This window comes from Helianthus annuus, chromosome 17 (assembly GCF_002127325.2).
Source record: "Helianthus annuus cultivar XRQ/B chromosome 17, HanXRQr2.0-SUNRISE, whole genome shotgun sequence".
NCBI classification, from domain to species: Eukaryota; Viridiplantae; Streptophyta; class Magnoliopsida; order Asterales; family Asteraceae; genus Helianthus; species Helianthus annuus.
In genome coordinates this window covers 169,171,353-169,179,545 of record NC_035449.2, presented here as the reverse complement: position 1 = coordinate 169,179,545, position 8,193 = coordinate 169,171,353, and positions in this window count along the sequence as shown.

Below are 8,193 nucleotides of genomic sequence, written 5' to 3'. Positions count from 1 at the left end.
GCTTTAATGAAGTCCCATCTCCTCTTAGTCATGACTATTCTTTCCAGCCTGATGAAGATGAGCTAGCAGACTTTATGTCAACTGCACCAAGTAGTTTCGCATCCACATCAAGTCAAGGTGAGGGGTCTGAGAGTGATGATGCTAAGAAGAACAATAACAGGGAACCTTTGAAAAAGAAAAATTCACCTCCTAAGAGCGAAAATCAAACTTTTGTTAAAAAGATTAATTTTGTTCAAGGTAGTGATATGAACAACGAAACCACTGTTATTGAAAATGAATCCAATGTAGAGTTTGCTAAAAATAAAAACAAAGAAATATCTGAATCCAAGCAAACTGGACCAAATTCTTCGAAGGCATCATCACCATCTGATAAGGGATCTACCTCAGAGACTCCTGCTAAGAAGTCTTTGAAAAGGAGATCGTGCTTCAGGTGTCACATAAAGGGACATGTAGCTAGCTGCTGTCCTAACAAAAACAGTGAAGCACAAATTAGTGACAAACAAAGAGGGAAATCACCAGAGAAGAAAGGTGATAGTGAGGAGAAAGGCTCAAATTCTCCAAAGAAATCTGCTCCTAAGCAACCACAGAATGTTGTTGTTGGTGTAGATAAGGCTGAAAATGGAACTCCACAAGTTCCACGTTTTCAAAGAAATCAACCAAGATTTCAGCCTAGATCTTTACCAGGAAGATATCAGAGACCTAGAAGCAGTTCACCAAGAATGAACAATTATAATTCTAATAATTTCAGAAGTCCAAGTCAATATCAAAATCGATACCAAAATAATGGTGGTCGAACTTTTTATAACAATGGCTTTAGAAATTACAACAATAATGCTTCTTGGAATCAATATTCAAGGTTTCAAAATAAATATTCAAGGTTTCAAAGTCAAAATTTCCAAAGGTCAAACAGTCCAAATGTATATAGGAACCCTCAGGACCAGAGACCTTATGGAAATCAAAACCCATTTCCATCAACAGGTCTAAGATCCAAGACTCCAGTTAGGAGTAATGGATATTGGATGGATGTTCAGATAGTTGGTGAATTTGGACGACCCAAGACCATTAAGGCTTGGGTCCCCCAATCTAACTAATTTCTAAGTTAGTGTGTGCAGGAGCTGCTAAGGAGGATTATCAAGTTATGTTGATAGTGGCTGCTTCAAGCACAGGACGAGGGATGTGAGATTGTTGATATATATGTATATTAAACGATTTAAATTGAAGTTCAAAGTGCCGAGTCGACACAGAAGATAACCTGGCAGATCTTTATACTAAAGCTTTTGACAGGGCTCGCTTTGAACACTTAGTCGAACTCAACGGGATGAGGAATCCTGAATAACTGGTTTTTCATAAGAATTTTGTAAATAGTTTACTGCTTTTCTTAAAATCAAGAGTTAAATGCTTGGTTGGTCCCTGTGGTTTGCAAAAATTGCAGACTTGGTCCTAGTGATTTACTAATTACACGAGTGGTCCCAAAACTTGTCAAAAATGAACTCGGTTGGTCCCTAGCCCTAACATCAGTTAAATTTCTCAGTTAACTATGTGTGAAATGACTATATTACCCTTGAGTTCATTGTACAAGTTGAAACCTCTGCATCATCTTCATCACCATCATCATCTTCATCACCAACCCACCCAGGTCTCTGTTCTCTCTCCCTTTTAAAATCCGGTCACCAGATTATTTCTCCGGCAACCTGTCGGCCGTCCGGTTTCTCCGGCGAATCAACCAATCATCAAACAGTCACTTAATTAACCACATAATCACATCATTTATACCAAATTTCGATCATTGCAAGTTAGTGATTTTTATATCAAATTTCAATTAGAAGTAAACAAATCTCAATATTCAAAAGCAAAATATCTTCTGTTCATATTCATTTGTTGTTGTTTGTTGGTCAAGCTACACACACTGACTATGTGTGATAAAGTAGAGAGAAAAAGACTGTTGAGGGAGAAACATAATTTCCGGCAATCCCTTAGCTCTCGCAACGCGCAACCTTTGAAGTGGATTTAAACAAGATCTGATTCGGAGTTGTAGGTCTCCGATCCGAAGGGTTTAATGTTGCAGGTTTTATTATTGGCTGGCAATGGAAGGGGAGGGGTTTGAGTTTGCAGCTCTGATACGTATTGGGGTTTGAGGTTGCAAGTCCGACGGGTTTGAGGTTACAGATCAGATTCGTAATGGGGTGAGAGTTCAGGGAAGGTGGAATAAGGTGCCGGTGTTGATAGGTTAGGGTTCAAGGAAGAAGAGGGGGGAGGAGGTGGCCGTGGTGGATTGGTTGATTCGCCGGAGAAACCGAATGGCCGAAAGGTTGCCGGAGAAATAATCTGGTGACCAGATTTTTTAGAGGGAGAGAGAGCATAGACCTGGGTGGGTTGGTGATGAATATGATGATAGTGATGAAGATGATGCAGAGGTTTCAACTTGTACAATGAACTCAAGGGTAATATAGTCATTTCACACATAGTTAACTGAGAAATTTAACTGATGTTAGGGCTGGGGACCAACCGAGTTCATTTTTGACAAGTTTTGGGACCATGCGTGTAATTAGTAAACCATTAGGACCCAGTCTGCAATTTTTGCAAACCACAGGGACCAACCAAGCATTTAACTCTCAAATCAAAAATAAAAAAAAATAGAAAAATCAAAAACATAAAAAAAAATAGAAAAATCAAAAATGAGTTATCACTGTGTGGAAAAGGAGAAATGATAGTACATCAGCAAGTTAGACCGTCACACTGAAATTGAACATAAATTGCTTAAGTGTGATAGCAGCTTCATTATATGATGTACCAGTAGGCAAAAAGCATGAAATAATCAACTTACCAATGTGATATAAACTTAAATGAACTGAATATGAGGGGGGAACACATCAGTGGTGTATGGTTTAATGACCTTAATTCTTGCGTTGATAGATTGCCAAAATCTGAAGTTTTGGGTCTTTGTACTGTTATTTCATCTGGGGATATCTTGGCTATCTTTCTGTTTAGAACTAAAATTTGTACATGACCCCAGGAAAGAAAGTCACTTGGAATTAACTCATTTCTATTTGAATGTCTGTATGTTGTCCCGATACACACAATTTTGATCTGATTCTGAAATCTTCTCTGAAAAAAGTCGTGTACCTCCTCTGCTGCATCCAGATATATGCTGACCTGGAGGTGCTAGGCAACGACAGCTTCTGCTGCATCCAGAAACATGCTGACCTAGCTGTACGTTGTCGGGCTATAGATCTAATACACCCAAAAGAGGCCCTCAAGTGCCCAAAAGAAACCCAAGAAACCTATATCAATCTGAGAAAATCTCATTTGATTTGTATATTATACCATCTCTACTAAAGATCTATTATGTTCTCTTCTCAACCTATTCCCAGTTAAGATTTCAGAAATCTGGATTGGACTTGTGAAATATGTGGTAGGGAAGATACTTGCATGATAGAGTGTGTTGTTTCTATTTCCAGGATTTGATTAGTATTTCTTTGGGTGTTCATAGTTAAGCAATCAAAACATGATAAAACAGATTATATGCAGACCTAGACACAGTCAGGATATCTTAAAAGATGAATTTAGTATACTCACCTACTACAATGAATCTTTGTGCATACCTTGATCGTGGGGGTATATCCTGAAGTGGGACACACTAGTATATTAGTAATAAAATTACCTTAACGTGTCATACGGTAATGGTCCTTGAAATGTTCATGCATTCTGTTTAGGTGGACAAACATACTGGTAATCGTCTTGAACTGCTTTTCACGAAAAATTAAATAAAGAATTATCTAATTGTGTGAAACAGTTTGATTGTGCTGATATGATCTTCTTACCAGTGATTCTCACAAAAATAGAGTGTTTATTGCTTTTGTATTTACTTGCTTTCAGAAAAATATAAAAATCCAAAAATAGTGTCATTTTTTGTTTAAAATTCTTAACGTATGGGAAACTGTTATTCTTGGAGGAATTGTTACTGATAGGGGGAGACGGTGTTAGAAAGTGAGTTCAAAATTTTCAATCAGGCAGGTTCTTGTGTGTTGAACAAAAAGTTTTGCGTGTCGGTGATGAAATTGAAAAAGCTTAATCTGTGATACAGTTTAACTATCTCCTGAAAAATAATAATTTATTTAACTTATGTTGAAAAATTCTTATGGTTTCTCGAGATGTTTATTTTATAGTATACAGATTGAAGCAGTATGTTGCTGAGAAGTTGCTGAGAAGATGAGAGTTTGATTGGATGCATGGTAGATCCTCCTTTCTATATTGCAGACAAGATTGAAGAGTTTGAGGATTGCTTTGCAAATGCTAAACTGGAGTTTACTCAAGTGCTAACGTTTTATGATTTGGTGATTGGATGCATCAGCTTAGGGGGAGTCTGTTGCTGACAGAAGCTACTGAAGCTGAAGCTATCCAAAGACCAAAGACAGTGCAAGATTACTTGAAGATTGCAAGAAGACCGAAGACAAAGTTTAAGAAGACTAAAGACAAAGTTTTTATGAAGCTATTGTCAAGGGGGAGTTTGTTGGTGCATATTCTGTGACAACAGCTTAGATTTGGTCTTTGGATATCTTGTAATTAGTAAAATGATAAACGGTTAGCGGGTTTAGCTTTGTATTAGTGAGATAATAGAGTTTGGGCTAACTAAAACCCAGATTGGGTGATGGGGTGCGAATTGGGCTTGTCCAATTCGCAGTCCATGAGGTTTAACGTAGCCCAACTTGTAAACCTTGTGTTATATAAACATGGTTAGGCTTTAGGGTTTAGGTTAATCAGCCAAAACAGTTGTCAGTGAGATTTTCGTGAGAGCTTTACTGCTTGGACGAATTTGTTAGGGTTTGTGAGGGATCATGATTGATTGAAATACTTGTGAGATTGATAATCAATAAAAAAAACCCAAATTGATAGTGAAAAAAAAATTGAAAAATCAAAAACATAAAAAAAATAGAAAATCAAAAATGAGATTTCACTGTGTGAAAAAGAAGAAATGATAGTACATCAGCAAGTTAGACTGTCACACTGAAATTGAACCAAAATTGCTTAAGTGTGATAGCAGCTTCATTATATGATGTACCAGTAGGCAAAAAGCATGAAATATTCAACTTACCAATGTGATATAAACTTAAATGATATGAGTGGGGAACACATCAGTGGTGTATGGTTTAATGACCTTAATTCTTGCGTTGATAGATTGTCAAAATCTGAAGTTTTGGGTCTTTATACTGTTATTTCATCTAGGGATATCTTGGCTATCTTTCTGTTTAGAACTAAAATTGTACATGACCCCAGGAAAGAAAGTCACTTAGAATTAACTCATTTCTATTTGAATGTCTGTATGTTGTCCCGATACACACAATTTTGATCTGATTCTGAAATCTTCTCTGAAAAAAGTCGTGTACCTCCTCTGCTGCATCCAGATATATGCTGACCTGGAGGTGCTAGGAAACGACATCTTCTGCTGCATCCAGATACATGCTGACCTAGCTGTACGTTGTCGTGCTATAGATCTAATACACCCGAAAGAGGCCCTCAAGTGCCCAAAAGAAACCCAATAAACCTATATCAAACTGAGAAAATCTCATTTGATCTGTATATTATACCATCTCTGCAAAAGATCTATTATGTTCTCTTCTCAACCTATTCCCCGTTAAGATTTCAGAAATCTGGATTGGACTTGTGAAATATGTGGTAGGGAAGATACTTGCATGATAGAGTGTGTTGTTTATATTTCCAGGATTTGATTAGTATTTCTTTGGGTGTTCATAGTTAAGCAATCAAAACATGATAAAACAGATTATATGCAGACCTAGACACAGTCAGGATATCTTATAGGATGAATTCTGTATACTCACCTACTACGATTAATCTTTGTGCATACCTTGATCGCGGGGGTATATCCCGAAGTGGGACACACTAGTATATCAGTAATAAAATTACCTTAATGTATCATACGGTAATGGTACTTGAGATGTTCATGCATTCTGTTTAGGTGGACAAAAATACTTGTAATCGTCTTGAACTGCTTTTCACGAAAAATTAAATAAAGAATTATCTAGTTGTGTGAAACAGTTTGATTGTGCTGATATGATCTTCTTACCAGTGATTCTCACAAAAATAGAGTGTTTATTGCTTTTGTATTTACTTGCTTTCAGAAAAATATAAAAATCCAAAAATAGTGTCATTTTCTGTTTAAAATTCTTAACGTATGGGAAACTGTTATTCTTGGAGGAATTGTTACTGATAGGGGGAGACGGTGTTAGAAAGTGAGTTCAAAATTTTCAATCAGGCAGGTTCTTGTGTGTTGAACAAAAAGTTTTGCGTGTTGGTGATGAAATTGAAAAAGCTTAATCTGTGATACAGTTTAACTATCTCCTGAAAAATAATAATTTATTTAACTTATGTTGAAAAATTCTTATGGTTTCTCGAGATGTTTATTTTATAGTATACAGATTGAAGCAGTATGTTGCTGAGAAGTTGCTGAGAAGATGAGAGTTTGATTGGATGCATGGTAGATCCTCCTTTCTATATTGCAGACAAGATTGAAGAGTTTGAGGATTGCTTTGCAAATGCTAAACTGGAGTTTACTCAAGTGCTAACGTTTTAATGATTTGGTGATTGGATGCATCAGCTAAGGGGGAGTCTGTTGCTAACAGAAGCTACTGAAGCTGAAGCTATCCAAAGACCAAAGACAGTTCAAGATTACTTGAAGATTGCAAGAAGACCGAAGACAAAGTTTAAGAAGACTAAAGACAAAGTTTTTATGAAGCTATTGTCAAGGGGGAGTTTGTTGGTGCATATTCTGTGACAACAGCTTAGATTTGGTCTTTGGATATCTTGTAATTAGTAAAATGATAAACGGTTAGCGGGTTTAGCTTTGTATTAGTGAGATAATAGAGTTTGGGCTAACTAAAACCCAGATTGGGTGATGGGGGGCGAATTGGGCTTGTCCAATTCGCAGTCCATGAGGTTTAACGTAGCCCAACTTGTAAACCTTGTGTTATATAAACAAGGTTAGGCTTTAGGGTTTAGGTTAATCAGCCAAAACAGTTGTCAGTGAGATTTTCGTGAGAGCTTTACTGCTTGGACGAATTTGTTAGGGTTTGTGAGGGATCATGATTGATTGAAATACTTGTGAGATTGATAATCAATAAAAAACCCAAATTGATAGTGAAAAAAAAAATTGAAAAATCAAAAACATAAAAAAATAGAAAATCAAAAATGAGATTTCACTGTGTGAAAAAGAAGAAATGATAGTACATCAGCAAGTTAGACTGTCACACTGAAATTGAACCAAAATTGCTTAAGTGTGACAGCAGCTTCATTATATGATGTACCAGTAGGCAAAAAGCATGAAATATTCAACTTACCAATGTGATATAAACTTAAATGATATGAGTGGGGAACACATCAGTGGTGTATGGTTTAATGACCTCAATTCTTGCGTTGATAGATTGTCAAAATCTGAAGTTTTGGGTCTTTATACTGTTATTTCATCTGGGGATATCTTGGCTATCTTTCTGTTTAGAACTAAAATTGTACATGACCCCAGGAAAGAAAGTCACTTGGAATTAACTCATTTCTATTTGAATGTCTGTATGTTGTCCCGATACACACAATTTTGATCTGATTCTGAAATCTTCTCTGAAAAAAGTCGTGTACCTCCTCTGCTGCATCCAGATATATGCTGACCTGAGGTGCTAGGCAACGACATCTTCTGCTGCATCCAGATACATGCTGACCTAGCTGTACGTTGTCGTGCTATAGATCTAATACACCTGAAAGAGGCCCTCAAGTGCCCAAAAGAAACCCAATAAACCTATATCAAACTGAGAAAATCTCATTTGATCTGTATATTATACCATCTCTGCAAAAGATCTATTATGTTCTCTTCTCAACTTATTCCCCGTTAAGATTTCAGAAATCTGGATTGGACTTGTGAAATATGTGGTAGGGAAGATACTTGCATGATAGAGTGTGTTGTTTATATTTCCAGGATTTGATTAGTATTTCTTTGGGTGTTCATAGTTAAGCAATCAAAACATGATAAAACAGATTATATGCAGACCTAGACACAGTCAGGATATCTTAAAGGATGAATTCAGTATACTCACCTACTACGATGAATCTTTGTGCATACCTTGATCGCGGGGGTATATCCCGAAGTGGGACACACTAGTATATCAGTAATAAAATTACCTTAATGTATCA